A 24623-nucleotide genomic window follows, 5' to 3' on the forward strand; every position below is an offset into this window, starting at 1 on the left:
TCAGATATTAAACTGATAAGAACAGATACTACACTTGATCTTAGCCAAAAGGCCGAGAAGCGATAACCCATTAAGGGCACGGAAAAAACACGCTCCGTTCTGACCTGACTCACACAATCAAGGAGAATGCTAGAGCAGCCACCAATAATCTATGAAGAGCGGCCTCCTGCTGCTTGCGGCCCTGTCCAAGGTGCTTCCAGCTACTGCAATGACTGACCCACAGCAAGGGCCTTTTTTTTTTTTTTTTTTTTTTTTTTTTTTGCCCACCACTTGCCTTTACCATAGCTTAGTTACAAGCAGAAGTGCTTTGGGTTTCTTTCCCATACTCTCTTGCTAGCTGCATGATTTGCATTGGCACCGCCTCCTGCAAACCTCTGCCACACCCACCCAAAAGACGCTTTGCGGCCTTCCTTTCTTCGAGCCGTGTCCCTGCAGTTTATTAGACAGTGTAACCCTTCATTGAAATGCTCAGAAACATTGCTCGGAATGTTCACAGTGTCTACGGAATGTTCAGGAAGAAGAGAATGTTGACAGTCAGAACACAGAATGTTGGTGCATTCTCATTCTAATTTTCAAACAACCAACATTCTACTCTGATGTCAGTGTGTTCTGATGTTTACAAGTATTGCACTTGCTTGCTGAGGTCCATTGGAGGGAGACACAGACCACGAGATGCTTTCTCCAATTGATTGTCCTTGCAAATAGGGACCCAAAAAGGTTTCTTGATGGTCGCACGATGCCGAAAGAGGCACATTTAAACCCGTAACAAAACCATTTATTGGAAACAAATTGCTTGACCAAATGAGCGCCAATTTCAAATGATTAAGCATAAACCTAGTCTCCCAAATTTCTATGTGGGGACAAAGTTTGCAAAATATTCAAGTTGTCCAAATGAAAAGATGGCCAATTCACGACTGCAAAAGTTCAATCTATCCATGTGCAAAAGTTCAATCTATCCGTGTGGTTGGTTGACACTTCTTGGTGCCAAAAAAGTGAAAAAGAGACGCAAACGAATTCAAAATCTAAATGTGGCATCACCTGGGTGGGTTGGAAAATCAGAGCTCAAACTGTAGCATACGTTCATTATGCAATACGTTCTTTGTGCAATTGATTTCCAAATTACTCTGCAACTCAACTCCAATGATATATAATTTGGGTTCAATCCCAGACATAGGCCTAAATGGAGAAAAACAAATGTAGACACAATAAGGCAGCAGACGAGACGACACCAAATAAACAGATCTTGTTTATTTTCAGTAGTTACGTACATAAACCAAATGAAGTGTTAAGAAGTGCCAAAGTGCAAGCAGGTGAGTGCAGGAGGCGCAGCAGGTGGTGGTATTGTCATTTGATTGCATGACGTGCAGACACAGGCAAAAGACTAGTTTGTTGAATCTGTAAGAATGAAACAAAGTGAAACGAAAGAGTTAAATAGTTCTTTTCTATTTTTGGATAACAGTTTAGGAAAGGTGCACCGGTCCTGGAAGTAATGCAATACCAGGTCAATGCGTGGAGTGGACAGAGCAAGCTCTTCTTCCATCTCCCTGTTCTAAAAATCCATTTAATATATGGCCCCCAGATAGGGGGCGTATCAGATATTAAACTGATAAGAACAGATACTACACTTGATCTTAGCCAAAAGGCCGAGAAGCGATAACCCATTAAGGGCACGGAAAAAACACGCTCCGTTCTGACCTGACTCACACAATCAAGGAGAATGCTAGAGCAGCCACCAATAATCTATGAAGAGCGGCCTCCTGCTGCTTGCGGCCCTGTCCAAGGTGCTTCCAGCTACTGCAATGACTGACCCACAGCAAGGGCCTTTTTTTTTTTTTTTTTTTTTTTTTTTTTTTGCCCACCACTTGCCTTTACCATAGCTTAGTTACAAGCAGAAGTGCTTTGGGTTTCTTTCCCATACTCTCTTGCTAGCTGCATGATTTGCATTGGCACCGCCTCCTGCAAACCTCTGCCACACCCACCCAAAAGACGCTTTGCGGCCTTCCTTTCTTCGAGCCGTGTCCCTGCAGTTTATTAGACAGTGTAACCCTTCATTGAAATGCTCAGAAACATTGCTCGGAATGTTCACAGTGTCTACGGAATGTTCAGGAAGAAGAGAATGTTGACAGTCAGAACACAGAATGTTGGTGCATTCTCATTCTAATTTTCAAACAACCAACATTCTACTCTGATGTCAGTGTGTTCTGATGTTTACAAGTATTGCACTTGCTTGCTGAGGTCCATTGGAGGGAGACACAGACCACGAGATGCTTTCTCCAATTGATTGTCCTTGCAAATAGGGACCCAAAAAGGTTTCTTGATGGTCGCACGATGCCGAAAGAGGCACATTTAAACCCGTAACAAAACCATTTATTGGAAACAAATTGCTTGACCAAATGAGCGCCAATTTCAAATGATTAAGCATAAACCTAGTCTCCCAAATTTCTATGTGGGGACAAAGTTTGCAAAATATTCAAGTTGTCCAAATGAAAAGATGGCCAATTCACGACTGCAAAAGTTCAATCTATCCATGTGCAAAAGTTCAATCTATCCGTGTGGTTGGTTGACACTTCTTGGTGCCAAAAAAGTGAAAAAGAGACGCAAACGAATTCAAAATCTAAATGTGGCATCACCTGGGTGGGTTGGAAAATCAGAGCTCAAACTGTAGCATACGTTCATTATGCAATACGTTCTTTGTGCAATTGATTTCCAAATTACTCTGCAACTCAACTCCAATGATATATAATTTGGGTTCAATCCCAGACATAGGCCTAAATGGAGAAAAACAAATGTAGACACAATAAGGCAGCAGACGAGACGACACCAAATAAACAGATCTTGTTTATTTTCAGTAGTTACGTACATAAACCAAATGAAGTGTTAAGAAGTGCCAAAGTGCAAGCAGGTGAGTGCAGGAGGCGCAGCAGGTGGTGGTATTGTCATTTGATTGCATGACGTGCAGACACAGGCAAAAGACTAGTTTGTTGAATCTGTAAGAATGAAACAAAGTGAAACGAAAGAGTTAAATAGTTCTTTTCTATTTTTGGATAACAGTTTAGGAAAGGTGCACCGGTCCTGGAAGTAATGCAATACCAGGTCAATGCGTGGAGTGGACAGAGCAAGCTCTTCTTCCATCTCCCTGTTCTAAAAATCCATTTAATATATGGCCCCCAGATAGGGGGCGTATCAGATATTAAACTGATAAGAACAGATACTACACTTGATCTTAGCCAAAAGGCCGAGAAGCGATAACCCATTAAGGGCACGGAAAAAACACGCTCCGTTCTGACCTGACTCACACAATCAAGGAGAATGCTAGAGCAGCCACCAATAATCTATGAAGAGCGGCCTCCTGCTGCTTGCGGCCCTGTCCAAGGTGCTTCCAGCTACTGCAATGACTGACCCACAGCAAGGGCCTTTTTTTTTTTTTTTTTTTTTTTTTTTTTTTGCCCACCACTTGCCTTTACCATAGCTTAGTTACAAGCAGAAGTGCTTTGGGTTTCTTTCCCATACTCTCTTGCTAGCTGCATGATTTGCATTGGCACCGCCTCCTGCAAACCTCTGCCACACCCACCCAAAAGACGCTTTGCGGCCTTCCTTTCTTCGAGCCGTGTCCCTGCAGTTTATTAGACAGTGTAACCCTTCATTGAAATGCTCAGAAACATTGCTCGGAATGTTCACAGTGTCTACGGAATGTTCAGGAAGAAGAGAATGTTGACAGTCAGAACACAGAATGTTGGTGCATTCTCATTCTAATTTTCAAACAACCAACATTCTACTCTGATGTCAGTGTGTTCTGATGTTTACAAGTATTGCACTTGCTTGCTGAGGTCCATTGGAGGGAGACACAGACCACGAGATGCTTTCTCCAATTGATTGTCCTTGCAAATAGGGACCCAAAAAGGTTTCTTGATGGTCGCACGATGCCGAAAGAGGCACATTTAAACCCGTAACAAAACCATTTATTGGAAACAAATTGCTTGACCAAATGAGCGCCAATTTCAAATGATTAAGCATAAACCTAGTCTCCCAAATTTCTATGTGGGGACAAAGTTTGCAAAATATTCAAGTTGTCCAAATGAAAAGATGGCCAATTCACGACTGCAAAAGTTCAATCTATCCATGTGCAAAAGTTCAATCTATCCGTGTGGTTGGTTGACACTTCTTGGTGCCAAAAAAGTGAAAAAGAGACGCAAACGAATTCAAAATCTAAATGTGGCATCACCTGGGTGGGTTGGAAAATCAGAGCTCAAACTGTAGCATACGTTCATTATGCAATACGTTCTTTGTGCAATTGATTTCCAAATTACTCTGCAACTCAACTCCAATGATATATAATTTGGGTTCAATCCCAGACATAGGCCTAAATGGAGAAAAACAAATGTAGACACAATAAGGCAGCAGACGAGACGACACCAAATAAACAGATCTTGTTTATTTTCAGTAGTTACGTACATAAACCAAATGAAGTGTTAAGAAGTGCCAAAGTGCAAGCAGGTGAGTGCAGGAGGCGCAGCAGGTGGTGGTATTGTCATTTGATTGCATGACGTGCAGACACAGGCAAAAGACTAGTTTGTTGAATCTGTAAGAATGAAACAAAGTGAAACGAAAGAGTTAAATAGTTCTTTTCTATTTTTGGATAACAGTTTAGGAAAGGTGCACCGGTCCTGGAAGTAATGCAATACCAGGTCAATGCGTGGAGTGGACAGAGCAAGCTCTTCTTCCATCTCCCTGTTCTAAAAATCCATTTAATATATGGCCCCCAGATAGGGGGCGTATCAGATATTAAACTGATAAGAACAGATACTACACTTGATCTTAGCCAAAAGGCCGAGAAGCGATAACCCATTAAGGGCACGGAAAAAACACGCTCCGTTCTGACCTGACTCACACAATCAAGGAGAATGCTAGAGCAGCCACCAATAATCTATGAAGAGCGGCCTCCTGCTGCTTGCGGCCCTGTCCAAGGTGCTTCCAGCTACTGCAATGACTGACCCACAGCAAGGGCCTTTTTTTTTTTTTTTTTTTTTTTTTTTTTTTGCCCACCACTTGCCTTTACCATAGCTTAGTTACAAGCAGAAGTGCTTTGGGTTTCTTTCCCATACTCTCTTGCTAGCTGCATGATTTGCATTGGCACCGCCTCCTGCAAACCTCTGCCACACCCACCCAAAAGACGCTTTGCGGCCTTCCTTTCTTCGAGCCGTGTCCCTGCAGTTTATTAGACAGTGTAACCCTTCATTGAAATGCTCAGAAACATTGCTCGGAATGTTCACAGTGTCTACGGAATGTTCAGGAAGAAGAGAATGTTGACAGTCAGAACACAGAATGTTGGTGCATTCTCATTCTAATTTTCAAACAACCAACATTCTACTCTGATGTCAGTGTGTTCTGATGTTTACAAGTATTGCACTTGCTTGCTGAGGTCCATTGGAGGGAGACACAGACCACGAGATGCTTTCTCCAATTGATTGTCCTTGCAAATAGGGACCCAAAAAGGTTTCTTGATGGTCGCACGATGCCGAAAGAGGCACATTTAAACCCGTAACAAAACCATTTATTGGAAACAAATTGCTTGACCAAATGAGCGCCAATTTCAAATGATTAAGCATAAACCTAGTCTCCCAAATTTCTATGTGGGGACAAAGTTTGCAAAATATTCAAGTTGTCCAAATGAAAAGATGGCCAATTCACGACTGCAAAAGTTCAATCTATCCATGTGCAAAAGTTCAATCTATCCGTGTGGTTGGTTGACACTTCTTGGTGCCAAAAAAGTGAAAAAGAGACGCAAACGAATTCAAAATCTAAATGTGGCATCACCTGGGTGGGTTGGAAAATCAGAGCTCAAACTGTAGCATACGTTCATTATGCAATACGTTCTTTGTGCAATTGATTTCCAAATTACTCTGCAACTCAACTCCAATGATATATAATTTGGGTTCAATCCCAGACATAGGCCTAAATGGAGAAAAACAAATGTAGACACAATAAGGCAGCAGACGAGACGACACCAAATAAACAGATCTTGTTTATTTTCAGTAGTTACGTACATAAACCAAATGAAGTGTTAAGAAGTGCCAAAGTGCAAGCAGGTGAGTGCAGGAGGCGCAGCAGGTGGTGGTATTGTCATTTGATTGCATGACGTGCAGACACAGGCAAAAGACTAGTTTGTTGAATCTGTAAGAATGAAACAAAGTGAAACGAAAGAGTTAAATAGTTCTTTTCTATTTTTGGATAACAGTTTAGGAAAGGTGCACCGGTCCTGGAAGTAATGCAATACCAGGTCAATGCGTGGAGTGGACAGAGCAAGCTCTTCTTCCATCTCCCTGTTCTAAAAATCCATTTAATATATGGCCCCCAGATAGGGGGCGTATCAGATATTAAACTGATAAGAACAGATACTACACTTGATCTTAGCCAAAAGGCCGAGAAGCGATAACCCATTAAGGGCACGGAAAAAACACGCTCCGTTCTGACCTGACTCACACAATCAAGGAGAATGCTAGAGCAGCCACCAATAATCTATGAAGAGCGGCCTCCTGCTGCTTGCGGCCCTGTCCAAGGTGCTTCCAGCTACTGCAATGACTGACCCACAGCAAGGGCCTTTTTTTTTTTTTTTTTTTTTTTTTTTTTTTGCCCACCACTTGCCTTTACCATAGCTTAGTTACAAGCAGAAGTGCTTTGGGTTTCTTTCCCATACTCTCTTGCTAGCTGCATGATTTGCATTGGCACCGCCTCCTGCAAACCTCTGCCACACCCACCCAAAAGACGCTTTGCGGCCTTCCTTTCTTCGAGCCGTGTCCCTGCAGTTTATTAGACAGTGTAACCCTTCATTGAAATGCTCAGAAACATTGCTCGGAATGTTCACAGTGTCTACGGAATGTTCAGGAAGAAGAGAATGTTGACAGTCAGAACACAGAATGTTGGTGCATTCTCATTCTAATTTTCAAACAACCAACATTCTACTCTGATGTCAGTGTGTTCTGATGTTTACAAGTATTGCACTTGCTTGCTGAGGTCCATTGGAGGGAGACACAGACCACGAGATGCTTTCTCCAATTGATTGTCCTTGCAAATAGGGACCCAAAAAGGTTTCTTGATGGTCGCACGATGCCGAAAGAGGCACATTTAAACCCGTAACAAAACCATTTATTGGAAACAAATTGCTTGACCAAATGAGCGCCAATTTCAAATGATTAAGCATAAACCTAGTCTCCCAAATTTCTATGTGGGGACAAAGTTTGCAAAATATTCAAGTTGTCCAAATGAAAAGATGGCCAATTCACGACTGCAAAAGTTCAATCTATCCATGTGCAAAAGTTCAATCTATCCGTGTGGTTGGTTGACACTTCTTGGTGCCAAAAAAGTGAAAAAGAGACGCAAACGAATTCAAAATCTAAATGTGGCATCACCTGGGTGGGTTGGAAAATCAGAGCTCAAACTGTAGCATACGTTCATTATGCAATACGTTCTTTGTGCAATTGATTTCCAAATTACTCTGCAACTCAACTCCAATGATATATAATTTGGGTTCAATCCCAGACATAGGCCTAAATGGAGAAAAACAAATGTAGACACAATAAGGCAGCAGACGAGACGACACCAAATAAACAGATCTTGTTTATTTTCAGTAGTTACGTACATAAACCAAATGAAGTGTTAAGAAGTGCCAAAGTGCAAGCAGGTGAGTGCAGGAGGCGCAGCAGGTGGTGGTATTGTCATTTGATTGCATGACGTGCAGACACAGGCAAAAGACTAGTTTGTTGAATCTGTAAGAATGAAACAAAGTGAAACGAAAGAGTTAAATAGTTCTTTTCTATTTTTGGATAACAGTTTAGGAAAGGTGCACCGGTCCTGGAAGTAATGCAATACCAGGTCAATGCGTGGAGTGGACAGAGCAAGCTCTTCTTCCATCTCCCTGTTCTAAAAATCCATTTAATATATGGCCCCCAGATAGGGGGCGTATCAGATATTAAACTGATAAGAACAGATACTACACTTGATCTTAGCCAAAAGGCCGAGAAGCGATAACCCATTAAGGGCACGGAAAAAACACGCTCCGTTCTGACCTGACTCACACAATCAAGGAGAATGCTAGAGCAGCCACCAATAATCTATGAAGAGCGGCCTCCTGCTGCTTGCGGCCCTGTCCAAGGTGCTTCCAGCTACTGCAATGACTGACCCACAGCAAGGGCCTTTTTTTTTTTTTTTTTTTTTTTTTTTTTTTGCCCACCACTTGCCTTTACCATAGCTTAGTTACAAGCAGAAGTGCTTTGGGTTTCTTTCCCATACTCTCTTGCTAGCTGCATGATTTGCATTGGCACCGCCTCCTGCAAACCTCTGCCACACCCACCCAAAAGACGCTTTGCGGCCTTCCTTTCTTCGAGCCGTGTCCCTGCAGTTTATTAGACAGTGTAACCCTTCATTGAAATGCTCAGAAACATTGCTCGGAATGTTCACAGTGTCTACGGAATGTTCAGGAAGAAGAGAATGTTGACAGTCAGAACACAGAATGTTGGTGCATTCTCATTCTAATTTTCAAACAACCAACATTCTACTCTGATGTCAGTGTGTTCTGATGTTTACAAGTATTGCACTTGCTTGCTGAGGTCCATTGGAGGGAGACACAGACCACGAGATGCTTTCTCCAATTGATTGTCCTTGCAAATAGGGACCCAAAAAGGTTTCTTGATGGTCGCGACGATGCCGAAAGAGGCACATTTAAACCCGTAACAAAACCATTTATTGGAAACAAATTGCTTGACCAAATGAGCGCCAATTTCAAATGATTAAGCATAAACCTAGTCTCCCAAATTTCTATGTGGGGACAAAGTTTGCAAAATATTCAAGTTGTCCAAATGAAAAGATGGCCAATTCACGACTGCAAAAGTTCAATCTATCCATGTGCAAAAGTTCAATCTATCCGTGTGGTTGGTTGACACTTCTTGGTGCCAAAAAAGTGAAAAAGAGACGCAAACGAATTCAAAATCTAAATGTGGCATCACCTGGGTGGGTTGGAAAATCAGAGCTCAAACTGTAGCATACGTTCATTATGCAATACGTTCTTTGTGCAATTGATTTCCAAATTACTCTGCAACTCAACTCCAATGATATATAATTTGGGTTCAATCCCAGACATAGGCCTAAATGGAGAAAAACAAATGTAGACACAATAAGGCAGCAGACGAGACGACACCAAATAAACAGATCTTGTTTATTTTCAGTAGTTACGTACATAAACCAAATGAAGTGTTAAGAAGTGCCAAAGTGCAAGCAGGTGAGTGCAGGAGGCGCAGCAGGTGGTGGTATTGTCATTTGATTGCATGACGTGCAGACACAGGCAAAAGACTAGTTTGTTGAATCTGTAAGAATGAAACAAAGTGAAACGAAAGAGTTAAATAGTTCTTTTCTATTTTTGGATAACAGTTTAGGAAAGGTGCACCGGTCCTGGAAGTAATGCAATACCAGGTCAATGCGTGGAGTGGACAGAGCAAGCTCTTCTTCCATCTCCCTGTTCTAAAAATCCATTTAATATATGGCCCCCAGATAGGGGGCGTATCAGATATTAAACTGATAAGAACAGATACTACACTTGATCTTAGCCAAAAGGCCGAGAAGCGATAACCCATTAAGGGCACGGAAAAAACACGCTCCGTTCTGACCTGACTCACACAATCAAGGAGAATGCTAGAGCAGCCACCAATAATCTATGAAGAGCGGCCTCCTGCTGCTTGCGGCCCTGTCCAAGGTGCTTCCAGCTACTGCAATGACTGACCCACAGCAAGGGCCTTTTTTTTTTTTTTTTTTTTTTTTTTTTTTTGCCCACCACTTGCCTTTACCATAGCTTAGTTACAAGCAGAAGTGCTTTGGGTTTCTTTCCCATACTCTCTTGCTAGCTGCATGATTTGCATTGGCACCGCCTCCTGCAAACCTCTGCCACACCCACCCAAAAGACGCTTTGCGGCCTTCCTTTCTTCGAGCCGTGTCCCTGCAGTTTATTAGACAGTGTAACCCTTCATTGAAATGCTCAGAAACATTGCTCGGAATGTTCACAGTGTCTACGGAATGTTCAGGAAGAAGAGAATGTTGACAGTCAGAACACAGAATGTTGGTGCATTCTCATTCTAATTTTCAAACAACCAACATTCTACTCTGATGTCAGTGTGTTCTGATGTTTACAAGTATTGCACTTGCTTGCTGAGGTCCATTGGAGGGAGACACAGACCACGAGATGCTTTCTCCAATTGATTGTCCTTGCAAATAGGGACCCAAAAAGGTTTCTTGATGGTCGCACGATGCCGAAAGAGGCACATTTAAACCCGTAACAAAACCATTTATTGGAAACAAATTGCTTGACCAAATGAGCGCCAATTTCAAATGATTAAGCATAAACCTAGTCTCCCAAATTTCTATGTGGGGACAAAGTTTGCAAAATATTCAAGTTGTCCAAATGAAAAGATGGCCAATTCACGACTGCAAAAGTTCAATCTATCCATGTGCAAAAGTTCAATCTATCCGTGTGGTTGGTTGACACTTCTTGGTGCCAAAAAAGTGAAAAAGAGACGCAAACGAATTCAAAATCTAAATGTGGCATCACCTGGGTGGGTTGGAAAATCAGAGCTCAAACTGTAGCATACGTTCATTATGCAATACGTTCTTTGTGCAATTGATTTCCAAATTACTCTGCAACTCAACTCCAATGATATATAATTTGGGTTCAATCCCAGACATAGGCCTAAATGGAGAAAAACAAATGTAGACACAATAAGGCAGCAGACGAGACGACACCAAATAAACAGATCTTGTTTATTTTCAGTAGTTACGTACATAAACCAAATGAAGTGTTAAGAAGTGCCAAAGTGCAAGCAGGTGAGTGCAGGAGGCGCAGCAGGTGGTGGTATTGTCATTTGATTGCATGACGTGCAGACACAGGCAAAAGACTAGTTTGTTGAATCTGTAAGAATGAAACAAAGTGAAACGAAAGAGTTAAATAGTTCTTTTCTATTTTTGGATAACAGTTTAGGAAAGGTGCACCGGTCCTGGAAGTAATGCAATACCAGGTCAATGCGTGGAGTGGACAGAGCAAGCTCTTCTTCCATCTCCCTGTTCTAAAAATCCATTTAATATATGGCCCCCAGATAGGGGGCGTATCAGATATTAAACTGATAAGAACAGATACTACACTTGATCTTAGCCAAAAGGCCGAGAAGCGATAACCCATTAAGGGCACGGAAAAAACACGCTCCGTTCTGACCTGACTCACACAATCAAGGAGAATGCTAGAGCAGCCACCAATAATCTATGAAGAGCGGCCTCCTGCTGCTTGCGGCCCTGTCCAAGGTGCTTCCAGCTACTGCAATGACTGACCCACAGCAAGGGCCTTTTTTTTTTTTTTTTTTTTTTTTTTTTTTGCCCACCACTTGCCTTTACCATAGCTTAGTTACAAGCAGAAGTGCTTTGGGTTTCTTTCCCATACTCTCTTGCTAGCTGCATGATTTGCATTGGCACCGCCTCCTGCAAACCTCTGCCACACCCACCCAAAAGACGCTTTGCGGCCTTCCTTTCTTCGAGCCGTGTCCCTGCAGTTTATTAGACAGTGTAACCCTTCATTGAAATGCTCAGAAACATTGCTCGGAATGTTCACAGTGTCTACGGAATGTTCAGGAAGAAGAGAATGTTGACAGTCAGAACACAGAATGTTGGTGCATTCTCATTCTAATTTTCAAACAACCAACATTCTACTCTGATGTCAGTGTGTTCTGATGTTTACAAGTATTGCACTTGCTTGCTGAGGTCCATTGGAGGGAGACACAGACCACGAGATGCTTTCTCCAATTGATTGTCCTTGCAAATAGGGACCCAAAAAGGTTTCTTGATGGTCGCACGATGCCGAAAGAGGCACATTTAAACCCGTAACAAAACCATTTATTGGAAACAAATTGCTTGACCAAATGAGCGCCAATTTCAAATGATTAAGCATAAACCTAGTCTCCCAAATTTCTATGTGGGGACAAAGTTTGCAAAATATTCAAGTTGTCCAAATGAAAAGATGGCCAATTCACGACTGCAAAAGTTCAATCTATCCATGTGCAAAAGTTCAATCTATCCGTGTGGTTGGTTGACACTTCTTGGTGCCAAAAAAGTGAAAAAGAGACGCAAACGAATTCAAAATCTAAATGTGGCATCACCTGGGTGGGTTGGAAAATCAGAGCTCAAACTGTAGCATACGTTCATTATGCAATACGTTCTTTGTGCAATTGATTTCCAAATTACTCTGCAACTCAACTCCAATGATATATAATTTGGGTTCAATCCCAGACATAGGCCTAAATGGAGAAAAACAAATGTAGACACAATAAGGCAGCAGACGAGACGACACCAAATAAACAGATCTTGTTTATTTTCAGTAGTTACGTACATAAACCAAATGAAGTGTTAAGAAGTGCCAAAGTGCAAGCAGGTGAGTGCAGGAGGCGCAGCAGGTGGTGGTATTGTCATTTGATTGCATGACGTGCAGACACAGGCAAAAGACTAGTTTGTTGAATCTGTAAGAATGAAACAAAGTGAAACGAAAGAGTTAAATAGTTCTTTTCTATTTTTGGATAACAGTTTAGGAAAGGTGCACCGGTCCTGGAAGTAATGCAATACCAGGTCAATGCGTGGAGTGGACAGAGCAAGCTCTTCTTCCATCTCCCTGTTCTAAAAATCCATTTAATATATGGCCCCCAGATAGGGGGCGTATCAGATATTAAACTGATAAGAACAGATACTACACTTGATCTTAGCCAAAAGGCCGAGAAGCGATAACCCATTAAGGGCACGGAAAAAACACGCTCCGTTCTGACCTGACTCACACAATCAAGGAGAATGCTAGAGCAGCCACCAATAATCTATGAAGAGCGGCCTCCTGCTGCTTGCGGCCCTGTCCAAGGTGCTTCCAGCTACTGCAATGACTGACCCACAGCAAGGGCCTTTTTTTTTTTTTTTTTTTTTTTTTTTTTTTGCCCACCACTTGCCTTTACCATAGCTTAGTTACAAGCAGAAGTGCTTTGGGTTTCTTTCCCATACTCTCTTGCTAGCTGCATGATTTGCATTGGCACCGCCTCCTGCAAACCTCTGCCACACCCACCCAAAAGACGCTTTGCGGCCTTCCTTTCTTCGAGCCGTGTCCCTGCAGTTTATTAGACAGTGTAACCCTTCATTGAAATGCTCAGAAACATTGCTCGGAATGTTCACAGTGTCTACGGAATGTTCAGGAAGAAGAGAATGTTGACAGTCAGAACACAGAATGTTGGTGCATTCTCATTCTAATTTTCAAACAACCAACATTCTACTCTGATGTCAGTGTGTTCTGATGTTTACAAGTATTGCACTTGCTTGCTGAGGTCCATTGGAGGGAGACACAGACCACGAGATGCTTTCTCCAATTGATTGTCCTTGCAAATAGGGACCCAAAAAGGTTTCTTGATGGTCGCACGATGCCGAAAGAGGCACATTTAAACCCGTAACAAAACCATTTATTGGAAACAAATTGCTTGACCAAATGAGCGCCAATTTCAAATGATTAAGCATAAACCTAGTCTCCCAAATTTCTATGTGGGGACAAAGTTTGCAAAATATTCAAGTTGTCCAAATGAAAAGATGGCCAATTCACGACTGCAAAAGTTCAATCTATCCATGTGCAAAAGTTCAATCTATCCGTGTGGTTGGTTGACACTTCTTGGTGCCAAAAAAGTGAAAAAGAGACGCAAACGAATTCAAAATCTAAATGTGGCATCACCTGGGTGGGTTGGAAAATCAGAGCTCAAACTGTAGCATACGTTCATTATGCAATACGTTCTTTGTGCAATTGATTTCCAAATTACTCTGCAACTCAACTCCAATGATATATAATTTGGGTTCAATCCCAGACATAGGCCTAAATGGAGAAAAACAAATGTAGACACAATAAGGCAGCAGACGAGACGACACCAAATAAACAGATCTTGTTTATTTTCAGTAGTTACGTACATAAACCAAATGAAGTGTTAAGAAGTGCCAAAGTGCAAGCAGGTGAGTGCAGGAGGCGCAGCAGGTGGTGGTATTGTCATTTGATTGCATGACGTGCAGACACAGGCAAAAGACTAGTTTGTTGAATCTGTAAGAATGAAACAAAGTGAAACGAAAGAGTTAAATAGTTCTTTTCTATTTTTGGATAACAGTTTAGGAAAGGTGCACCGGTCCTGGAAGTAATGCAATACCAGGTCAATGCGTGGAGTGGACAGAGCAAGCTCTTCTTCCATCTCCCTGTTCTAAAAATCCATTTAATATATGGCCCCCAGATAGGGGGCGTATCAGATATTAAACTGATAAGAACAGATACTACACTTGATCTTAGCCAAAAGGCCGAGAAGCGATAACCCATTAAGGGCACGGAAAAAACACGCTCCGTTCTGACCTGACTCACACAATCAAGGAGAATGCTAGAGCAGCCACCAATAATCTATGAAGAGCGGCCTCCTGCTGCTTGCGGCCCTGTCCAAGGTGCTTCCAGCTACTGCAATGACTGACCCACAGCAAGGGCCTTTTTTTTTTTTTTTTTTTTTTTTTTTTTTGCCCACCACTTGCCTTTACCATAGCTTAGTTACAAGCAGAAGTGCTTTGGGTTTCTTTCCCATACTCTCTTGCTAGCTGCATGATTTGCATTGGCACCGCCTCCTGCAAACCTCTGCCACACCCACCCAAAAGACGCTTTGCGGCCTTCCTTTCTTCGAGCCGTGTCCCTGCAGTTTATTAGACAGTGTAACCCTTCATTGAAATGCTCAGAAACATTGCTCGGAATGTTCACAGTGTCTACGGAATGTTCAGGAAGAAGAGAATGTTGACAGTCAGAACACAGAATGTTGGTGCATTCTCATTCTAATTTTCAAACAACCAACATTCTACTCTGATGTCAGTGTGTTCTGATGTTTACAAGTATTGCACTTGCTTGCTGAGGTCCATTGGAGGGAGACACAGACCACGAGATGCTTTCTCCAATTGATTGTCCTTGCAAATAGGGACCCAAAAAGGTTTCTTGATGGTCGCACGATGCCGAAAGAGGCACATTTAAACCCGTAACAAAACCATTTATTGGAAACAAATTGCTTGACCAAATGAGCGCCAATTTCAAATGATTAAGCATAAACCTAGTCTCCCAAATTTCTATGTGGGGACAAAGTTTGCAAAATATTCAAGTTGTCCAAATGAAAAGATGGCCAATTCACGACTGCAAAAGTTCAATCTATCCATGTGCAAAAGTTCAATCTATCCGTGTGGTTGGTTGACACTTCTTGGTGCCAAAAAAGTGAAAAAGAGACGCAAACGAATTCAAAATCTAAATGTGGCATCACCTGGGTGGGTTGGAAAATCAGAGCTCAAACTGTAGCATACGTTCATTATGCAATACGTTCTTTGTGCAATTGATTTCCAAATTACTCTGCAACTCAACTCCAATGATATATAATTTGGGTTCAATCCCAGACATAGGCCTAAATGGAGAAAAACAAATGTAGACACAATAAGGCAGCAGACGAGACGACACCAAATAAACAGATCTTGTTTATTTTCAGTAGTTACGTACATAAACCAAATGAAGTGTTAAGAAGTGCCAAAGTGCAAGCAGGTGAGTGCAGGAGGCGCAGCAGGTGGTGGTATTGTCATTTGATTGCATGACGTGCAGACACAGGCAAAAGACTAGTTTGTTGAATCTGTAAGAATGAAACAAAGTGAAACGAAAGAGTTAAATAGTTCTTTTCTATTTTTGGATAACAGTTTAGGAAAGGTGCACCGGTCCTGGAAGTAATGCAATACCAGGTCAATGCGTGGAGTGGACAGAGCAAGCTCTTCTTCCATCTCCCTGTTCTAAAAATCCATTTAATATATGGCCCCCAGATAGGGGGCGTATCAGATATTAAACTGATAAGAACAGATACTACACTTGATCTTAGCCAAAAGGCCGAGAAGCGATAACCCATTAAGGGCACGGAAAAAACACGCTCCGTTCTGACCTGACTCACACAATCAAGGAGAATGCTAGAGCAGCCACCAATAATCTATGAAGAGCGGCCTCCTGCTGCTTGCGGCCCTGTCCAAGGTGCTTCCAGCTACTGCAATGACTGACCCACAGCAAGGGCCTTTTTTTTTTTTTTTTTTTTTTTTTTTTTTGCCCACCACTTGCCTTTACCATAGCTTAGTTACAAGCAGAAGTGCTTTGGGTTTCTTTCCCATACTCTCTTGCTAGCTGCATGATTTGCATTGGCACCGCCTCCTGCAAACCTCTGCCACACCCACCCAAAAGACGCTTTGCGGCCTTCCTTTCTTCGAGCCGTGTCCCTGCAGTTTATTAGACAGTGTAACCCTTCATTGAAATGCTCAGAAACATTGCTCGGAATGTTCACAGTGTCTACGGAATGTTCAGGAAGAAGAGAATGTTGACAGTCAGAACACAGAATGTTGGTGCATTCTCATTCTAATTTTCAAACAACCAACATTCTACTCTGATGTCAGTGTGTTCTGATGTTTACAAGTATTGCACTTGCTTGCTGAGGTCCATTGGAGGGAGACACAGACCACGAGATGCTTTCTCCAATTGATTGTCCTTGCAAATAGGGACCCAAAAAGGTTTCTTGATGGTCGCACGATGCCGAAAGAGGCACATTTAAACCCGTAACAAAACCATTTATTGGAAACAAATTGCTTGACCAAATGAGCGCCAATTTCAAATGATTAAGCATAAACCTAGTCTCCCAAATTTCTATGTGGGGACAAAGTTTGCAAAATATTCAAGTTGTCCAAATGAAAAGATGGCCAATTCACGACTGCAAAAGTTCAATCTATCCATGTGCAAAAGTTCAATCTATCCGTGTGGTTGGTTGACACTTCTTGGTGCCAAAAAAGTGAAAAAGAGACGCAAACGAATTCAAAATCTAAATGTGGCATCACCTGGGTGGGTTGGAAAATCAGAGCTCAAACTGTAGCATACGTTCATTATGCAATACGTTCTTTGTGCAATTGATTTCCAAATTACTCTGCAACTCAACTCCAATGATATATAATTTGGGTTCAATCCCAGACATAGGCCTAAATGGAGAAAAACAAATGTAGACACAATAAGGCAGCAGACGAGACGACACCAAATAAACAGATCTTGTTTATTTTCAGTAGTTACGTACATAAACCAAATGAAGTGTTAAGAAGTGCCAAAGTGCAAGCAGGTGAGTGCAGGAGGCGCAGCAGGTGGTGGTATTGTCATTTGATTGCATGACGTGCAGACACAGGCAAAAGACTAGTTTGTTGAATCTGTAAGAATGAAACAAAGTGAAACGAAAGAGTTAAATAGTTCTTTTCTATTTTTGGATAACAGTTTAGGAAAGGTGCACCGGTCCTGGAAGTAATGCAATACCAGGTCAATGCGTGGAGTGGACAGAGCAAGCTCTTCTTCCATCTCCCTGTTCTAAAAATCCATTTAATATATGGCCCCCAGATAGGGGGCGTATCAGATATTAAACTGATAAGAACAGATACTACACTTGATCTTAGCCAAAAGGCCGAGAAGCGATAACCCATTAAGGGCACGGAAAAAACACGCTCCGTTCTGACCTGACTCACACAATCAAGGAGAATGCTAGAGCAGCCACCAATAATCTATGAAGAGCGGCCTCCTGCTGCTTGCGGCCCTGTCCAAGGTGCTTCCAGCTACTGCAATGACTGACCCACAGCAAGGGCCTTTTTTTTTTTTTTTTTTTTTTTTTTTTTTTGCCCACCACTTGCCTTTACCATAGCTTAGTTACAAGCAGAAGTGCTTTGGGTTTCTTTCCCATACTCTCTTGCTAGCTGCATGATTTGCATTGGCACCGCCTCCTGCAAACCTCTGCCACACCCACCCAAAAGACGCTTTGCGGCCTTCCTTTCTTCGAGCCGTGTCCCTGCAGTTTATTAGACAGTGTAACCCTTCATTGAAATGCTCAGAAACATTGCTCGGAATGTTCACAGTGTCTACGGAATGTTCAGGAAGAAGAGAATGTTGACAGTCAGAACACAGAATGTTGGTGCATTCTCATTCTAATTTTCAAACAACCAACATTCTACTCTGATGTCAGTGTGTTCTGATGTTTACAAGTATTGCACTTGCTTGCTGAGGTCCATTGGAGGGAGACACAGACCACGAGATGCTTTCTCCAATTGATTGTCCTTGCAAATAGGGACCCAAAAAGGTTTCTTGATGGTCGCACGATGCCGAAAGAGGCACATTTAAACCCTTAACAAAACCATTTATTGGAAACAAATTGCTTGACCAAATGAGCGCCAATTTCAAATGATTAAGCATAAACCTAGTCTCCCAAATTTCTATGTGGGGACAAAGTTTGCAAAATATTCAAGTTGTCCAAATGAAAAGATGGCCAATTCACGACTGCAAAAGTTCAATCTATCCATGTGCAAAAGTTCAATCTATCCGTGTGGTTGGTTGACACTTCTTGGTGCCAAAAAAGTGAAAAAGAGACGCAAACGAATTCAAAATCTAAATGTGGCATCACCTGGGTGGGTTGGAAAATCAGAGCTCAAACTGTAGCATACGTTCATTATGCAATACGTTCTTTGTGCAATTGATTTCCAAATTACTCTGCAACTCAACTCCAATGATATATAATTTGGGTTCAATCCCAGACATAGGCCTAAATGGAGAAAAACAAATGTAGACACAATAAGGCAGCAGACGAGACGACACCAAATAAACAGATCTTGTTTATTTTCAGTAGTTACGTACATAAACCAAATGAAGTGTTAAGAAGTGCCAAAGTGCAAGCAGGTGAGTGCAGGAGGCGCAGCAGGTGGTGGTATTGTCATTTGATTGCATGACGTGCAGACACAGGCAAAAGACTAGTTTGTTGAATCTGTAAGAATGAAACAAAGTGAAACGAAAGAGTTAAATAGTTCTTTTCTATTTTTGGATAACAGTTTAGGAAAGGTGCACCGGTCCTGGAAGTAATGCAATACCAGGTCAATGCGTGGAGTGGACAGAGCAAGCTCTTCTTCCATCTCCCTGTTCTAAAAATCCATTTAATATATGGCCCCCAGATAGGGGGCGTATCAGATATTAAACTGATAAGAACAGATACTACACTTGATCTTAGCCAAAAGGCCGAGAAGCGATAACCCATTAAGGGCACGGAAAAAACACGCTCCGTTCTGACCTGACTCACACAATCAAGGAGAATGCTAGAGCAGCCACCAATAATCTATGAAGAGCGGCCTCCTGCTGCTTGCGGCCCTGTCCAAGGTGCTTCCAGCTACTGCAATGACTGACCCACAGCAAGGGCCTTTTTTTTTTTTTTTTTTTTTTTTTTTTTGCCCACCACTTGCCTTTACCATAGCTTAGTTACAAGCAGAAGTGCTTTGGGTTTCTTTCCATACTCTCTTGCTAGCTGCATGATTTGCATTGGCACCGCCTCCTGCAAACCTCTGCCACACCCACCCAAAAGACGCTTTGCGGCCTTCCTTTCTTCGAGCCGTGTCCCTGCAGTTTATTAGACAGTGTAACCCTTCATTGAAATGCTCAGAAACATTGCTCGGAATGTTCACAGTGTCTACGGAATGTTCAGGAAGAAGAGAATGTTGACAGTCAGAACACAGAATGTTGGTGCATTCTCATTCTAATTTTCAAACAACCAACATTCTACTCTGATGTCAGTGTGTTCTGATGTTTACAAGTATTGCACTTGCTTGCTGAGGTCCATTGGAGGGAGACACAGACCACGAGATGCTTTCTCCAATTGATTGTCCTTGCAAATAGGGACCCAAAAAGGTTTCTTGATGGTCGCACGATGCCGAAAGAGGCACATTTAAACCCGTAACAAAACCATTTATTGGAAACAAATTGCTTGACCAAATGAGCGCCAATTTCAAATGATTAAGCATAAACCTAGTCTCCCAAATTTCTATGTGGGGACAAAGTTTGCAAAATATTCAAGTTGTCCAAATGAAAAGATGGCCAATTCACGACTGCAAAAGTTCAATCTATCCATGTGCAAAAGTTCAATCTATCCGTGTGGTTGGTTGACACTTCTTGGTGCCAAAAAAGTGAAAAAGAGACGCAAACGAATTCAAAATCTAAATGTGGCATCACCTGGGTGGGTTGGAAAATCAGAGCTCAAACTGTAGCATACGTTCATTATGCAATACGTTCTTTGTGCAATTGATTTCCAAATTACTCTGCAACTCAACTCCAATGATATATAATTTGGGTTCAATCCCAGACATAGGCCTAAATGGAGAAAAACAAATGTAGACACAATAAGGCAGCAGACGAGACGACACCAAATAAACAGATCTTGTTTATTTTCAGTAGTTACGTACATAAACCAAATGAAGTGTTAAGAAGTGCCAAAGTGCAAGCAGGTGAGTGCAGGAGGCGCAGCAGGTGGTGGTATTGTCATTTGATTGCATGACGTGCAGACACAGGCAAAAGACTAGTTTGTTGAATCTGTAAGAATGAAACAAAGTGAAACGAAAGAGTTAAATAGTTCTTTTCTATTTTTGGATAACAGTTTAGGAAAGGTGCACCGGTCCTGGAAGTAATGCAATACCAGGTCAATGCGTGGAGTGGACAGAGCAAGCTCTTCTTCCATCTCCCTGTTCTAAAATCCATTTAATATATGGCCCCCAGATAGGGGGCGTATCAGATATTAAACTGATAAGAACAGATACTACACTTGATCTTAGCCAAAAGGCCGAGAAGCGATAACCCATTAAGGGCACGGAAAAAACACGCTCCGTTCTGACCTGACTCACACAATCAAGGAGAATGCTAGAGCAGCCACCAATAATCTATGAAGAGCGGCCTCCTGCTGCTTGCGGCCCTGTCCAAGGTGCTTCCAGCTACTGCAATGACTGACCCACAGCAAGGGCCTTTTTTTTTTTTTTTTTTTTTTTTTTTTTTGCCCACCACTTGCCTTTACCATAGCTTAGTTACAAGCAGAAGTGCTTTGGGTTTCTTTCCCATACTCTCTTGCTAGCTGCATGATTTGCATTGGCACCGCCTCCTGCAAACCTCTGCCACACCCACCCAAAAGACGCTTTGCGGCCTTCCTTTCTTCGAGCCGTGTCCCTGCAGTTTATTAGACAGTGTAACCCTTCATTGAAATGCTCAGAAACATTGCTCGGAATGTTCACAGTGTCTACGGAATGTTCAGGAAGAAGAGAATGTTGACAGTCAGAACACAGAATGTTGGTGCATTCTCATTCTAATTTTCAAACAACCAACATTCTACTCTGATGTCAGTGTGTTCTGATGTTTACAAGTATTGCACTTGCTTGCTGAGGTCCATTGGAGGGAGACACAGACCACGAGATGCTTTCTCCAATTGATTGTCCTTGCAAATAGGGACCCAAAAAGGTTTCTTGATGGTCGCACGATGCCGAAAGAGGCACATTTAAACCCGTAACAAAACCATTTATTGGAAACAAATTGCTTGACCAAATGAGCGCCAATTTCAAATGATTAAGCATAAACCTAGTCTCCCAAATTTCTATGTGGGGACAAAGTTTGCAAAATATTCAAGTTGTCCAAATGAAAAGATGGCCAATTCACGACTGCAAAAGTTCAATCTATCCATGTGCAAAAGTTCAATCTATCCGTGTGGTTGGTTGACACTTCTTGGTGCCAAAAAAGTGAAAAAGAGACGCAAACGAATTCAAAATCTAAATGTGGCATCACCTGGGTGGGTTGGAAAATCAGAGCTCAAACTGTAGCATACGTTCATTATGCAATACGTTCTTTGTGCAATTGATTTCCAAATTACTCTGCAACTCAACTCCAATGATATATAATTTGGGTTCAATCCCAGACATAGGCCTAAATGGAGAAAAACAAATGTAGACACAATAAGGCAGCAGACGAGACGACACCAAATAAACAGATCTTGTTTATTTTCAGTAGTTACGTACATAAACCAAATGAAGTGTTAAGAAGTGCCAAAGTGCAAGCAGGTGAGTGCAGGAGGCGCAGCAGGTGGTGGTATTGTCATTTGATTGCATGACGTGCAGACACAGGCAAAAGACTAGTTTGTTGAATCTGTAAGAATGAAACAAAGTGAAACGAAAGAGTTAAATAGTTCTTTTCTATTTTTGGATAACAGTTTAGGAAAGGTGCACCGGTCCTGGAAGTAATGCAATACCAGGTCAATGCGTGGAGTGGACAGAGCAAGCTCTTCTTCCATCTCCCTGTTCTAAAAATCCATTTAATATATGGCCCCCAGATAGGGGGCGTATCAGATATTAAACTGATAAGAACAGATACTACACTTGATCTTAGCCAAAAGGCCGAGAAGCGATAACCCATTAAGGGCACGGAAAAAAACACGCTCCGTTCTGACCTGACTCACACAATCAAGGAGAATGCTAGAGCAGCCACCAATAATCTATGAAGAGCGGCCTCCTGCTGCTTGCGGCCCTGTCCAAGGTGCTTCCAGCTACTGCAATGACTGACCCACAGCAAGGGCCTTTTTTTTTTTTTTTTTTTTTTTTTTTTTTTGCCCACCACTTGCCTTTACCATAGCTTAGTTACAAGCAGAAGTGCTTTGGGTTTCTTTCCCATACTCTCTTGCTAGCTGCATGATTTGCATTGGCACCGCCTCCTGCAAACCTCTGCCACACCCACCCAAAAGACGCTTTGCGGCCTTCCTTTCTTCGAGCCGTGTCCCCTGCAGTTTATTAGACAGTGTAACCCTTCATTGAAATGCTCAGAAACATTGCTCGGAATGTTCACAGTGTCTACGGAATGTTCAGGAAGAAGAGAATGTTGACAGTCAGAACACAGAATGTTGGTGCATTCTCATTCTAATTTTCAAACAACCAACATTCTACTCTGATGTCAGTGTGTTCTGATGTTTACAAGTATTGCACTTGCTTGCTGAGGTCCATTGGAGGGAGACACAGACCACGAGATGCTTTCTCCAATTGATTGTCCTTGCAAATAGGGACCCAAAAAGGTTTCTTGATGGTTCGCACGATGCCGAAAGAGGCACATTTAAACCCGTAACAAAACCATTTATTGGAAACAAATTGCTTGACCAAATGAGCGCCAATTTCAAATGATTAAGCATAAACCTAGTCTCCCAAATTTCTATGTGGGGACAAAGTTTGCAAAATATTCAAGTTGTCCAAATGAAAAGATGGCCAATTCACGACTGCAAAAGTTCAATCTATCCATGTGCAAAAGTTCAATCTATCCGTGTGGTTGGTTGACACTTCTTGGTGCCAAAAAAGTGAAAAAGAGACGCAAACGAATTCAAATCTAATGTGGGCATCACCTGGGTGGGTTGGAAAATCAGAGCTCAAACTGTAGCATACGTTCATTATGCAATACGTTCTTTGTGCAATTGATTTCCAAATTACTCTGCAACTCAACTCCAATGATATATAATTTGGGTTCAATCCCAGACATAGGCCTAAATGGAGAAAAACAAATGTAGACACAATAAGGCAGCAGACGAGACGACACCAAATAAACAGATCTTGTTTATTTTTCAGTAGTTACGTACATAAACCAAATGAAGTGTTAAGAAGTGCCAAAGTGCAAGCAGGCTGAGTGCAGGAGGCGCAGCAGGTGGTGGTATTGTCATTTGATTGCATGACGTGCAGACACAGGCAAAGACTAGTTTGTTGAATCTGTAAGAATGAAACAAAGTGAAACGAAAGAGTTAAATAGTTCTTTTCTATTTTTGGATAACAGTTTAGGAAAGGTGCACCGGTCCTGGAAGTAATGCAATACCAGGTCAATGCGTGGAGTGGACAGAGCAAGCTCTTCTTCCATCTCCCTGTTCTAAAAATCCATTTAATATATGGCCCCCAGATAGGGGGCGTATCAGATATTAAACTGATAAGAACAGATACTACACTTGATCTTAGCCAAAAGGCCGAGAAGCGATAACCCATTAAGGGGCACGGAAAAAACACGCTCCGTTCTGACCTGACTCACACAATCAAGGAGAATGCTAGAGCAGCCACCAATAATCTATGAAGAGCGGCCTCCTGCTGCTTGCGGCCCTGTCCAAGGTGCTTCCAGCTACTGCAATGACTGACCCACAGCAAGGGCCTTTTTTTTTTTTTTTTTTTTTTTTTTTTTTGCCCACCACTTGCCTTTACCATAGCTTAGTTACAAGCAGAAGTGCTTGGGTTTCTTTCCCATACTCTCTTGCTAGCTGCATGATTTGCATTGGCACCGCCTCCTGCAAACCTCTGCCACACCCACCCAAAAGACGCTTTGCGGCCTTCCTTTCTTCGAGCCGTGTCCCTGCAGTTTATTAGACAGTGTAACCCTTCATTGAAATGCTCAGAAACATTGCTCGGAATGTTCACAGTGTCTACGGAATGTTCAGGAAGAAGAGAATGTTGACAGTCAGAACACAGAATGTTGGTGCATTCTCATTCTAATTTTCAAACAACCAACATTCTACTCTGATGTCAGTGTGTTCTGATGTTTACAAGTATTGCACTTGCTTGCTGAGGTCCATTGGAGGGAGACACAGACCACGAGATGCTTTCTCCAATTGATTGTCCTTGCAAATAGGGACCCAAAAAGGTTTCTTGATGGTCGCACGATGCCGAAAGAG

At 42.1% G+C, this 24623-nt stretch overlaps 15 non-coding genes and 1 pseudogene across 15 annotated transcripts; all 16 read right to left on the bottom strand.

Moving 5' to 3' along the window:
- Positions 1–64, bottom strand: LOC148453549 (U2 spliceosomal RNA; annotated as a pseudogene; the record flags this gene model as incomplete).
- Positions 65–1464: 1400 nt separating this feature from the next.
- LOC148453550 (U2 spliceosomal RNA) lies at positions 1465–1655 on the bottom strand. The gene has a single exon (XR_015874906.1). It is a non-coding gene; the product is annotated as a U2 spliceosomal RNA (small nuclear RNA).
- Positions 1656–3056: 1401 nt separating this feature from the next.
- On the bottom strand, positions 3057–3247 carry LOC148453551 (U2 spliceosomal RNA). The gene has a single exon (XR_015874917.1). It is a non-coding gene; the product is annotated as a U2 spliceosomal RNA (small nuclear RNA).
- Positions 3248–4648: 1401 nt separating this feature from the next.
- On the bottom strand, positions 4649–4839 carry LOC148453552 (U2 spliceosomal RNA). Its single transcript, XR_015874922.1, has one exon. It is a non-coding gene; the product is annotated as a U2 spliceosomal RNA (small nuclear RNA).
- A 1401-nt stretch (positions 4840–6240) lies between these two features.
- LOC148453553 (U2 spliceosomal RNA) lies at positions 6241–6431 on the bottom strand. The gene has a single exon (XR_015874923.1). It is a non-coding gene; the product is annotated as a U2 spliceosomal RNA (small nuclear RNA).
- A 1401-nt stretch (positions 6432–7832) lies between these two features.
- LOC148453554 (U2 spliceosomal RNA) lies at positions 7833–8023 on the bottom strand. Its single transcript, XR_015874924.1, has one exon. It is a non-coding gene; the product is annotated as a U2 spliceosomal RNA (small nuclear RNA).
- A 1402-nt stretch (positions 8024–9425) lies between these two features.
- LOC148453555 (U2 spliceosomal RNA) lies at positions 9426–9616 on the bottom strand. The gene has a single exon (XR_015874907.1). It is a non-coding gene; the product is annotated as a U2 spliceosomal RNA (small nuclear RNA).
- A 1401-nt stretch (positions 9617–11017) lies between these two features.
- Positions 11018–11208, bottom strand: LOC148453556 (U2 spliceosomal RNA). The gene has a single exon (XR_015874908.1). It is a non-coding gene; the product is annotated as a U2 spliceosomal RNA (small nuclear RNA).
- A 1400-nt stretch (positions 11209–12608) lies between these two features.
- Positions 12609–12799, bottom strand: LOC148453557 (U2 spliceosomal RNA). The gene has a single exon (XR_015874909.1). It is a non-coding gene; the product is annotated as a U2 spliceosomal RNA (small nuclear RNA).
- A 1401-nt stretch (positions 12800–14200) lies between these two features.
- On the bottom strand, positions 14201–14391 carry LOC148453558 (U2 spliceosomal RNA). Its single transcript, XR_015874910.1, has one exon. It is a non-coding gene; the product is annotated as a U2 spliceosomal RNA (small nuclear RNA).
- Positions 14392–15791: 1400 nt separating this feature from the next.
- On the bottom strand, positions 15792–15982 carry LOC148453559 (U2 spliceosomal RNA). Its single transcript, XR_015874911.1, has one exon. It is a non-coding gene; the product is annotated as a U2 spliceosomal RNA (small nuclear RNA).
- A 1400-nt stretch (positions 15983–17382) lies between these two features.
- Positions 17383–17573, bottom strand: LOC148453560 (U2 spliceosomal RNA). Its single transcript, XR_015874912.1, has one exon. It is a non-coding gene; the product is annotated as a U2 spliceosomal RNA (small nuclear RNA).
- Positions 17574–18974: 1401 nt separating this feature from the next.
- On the bottom strand, positions 18975–19165 carry LOC148453561 (U2 spliceosomal RNA). Its single transcript, XR_015874913.1, has one exon. It is a non-coding gene; the product is annotated as a U2 spliceosomal RNA (small nuclear RNA).
- A 1398-nt stretch (positions 19166–20563) lies between these two features.
- LOC148453562 (U2 spliceosomal RNA) lies at positions 20564–20753 on the bottom strand. The gene has a single exon (XR_015874920.1). It is a non-coding gene; the product is annotated as a U2 spliceosomal RNA (small nuclear RNA).
- Positions 20754–22153: 1400 nt separating this feature from the next.
- LOC148453563 (U2 spliceosomal RNA) lies at positions 22154–22344 on the bottom strand. Its single transcript, XR_015874914.1, has one exon. It is a non-coding gene; the product is annotated as a U2 spliceosomal RNA (small nuclear RNA).
- A 1404-nt stretch (positions 22345–23748) lies between these two features.
- Positions 23749–23939, bottom strand: LOC148453564 (U2 spliceosomal RNA). Its single transcript, XR_015874915.1, has one exon. It is a non-coding gene; the product is annotated as a U2 spliceosomal RNA (small nuclear RNA).
- Positions 23940–24623: the final 684 nt, after the last annotated feature.

This window comes from Taudactylus pleione, unplaced genomic scaffold, assembly GCF_031769625.1.
Source record: "Taudactylus pleione unplaced genomic scaffold, aTauple2 ptg001130l, whole genome shotgun sequence".
NCBI classification, from domain to species: Eukaryota; Metazoa; Chordata; class Amphibia; order Anura; family Myobatrachidae; genus Taudactylus; species Taudactylus pleione.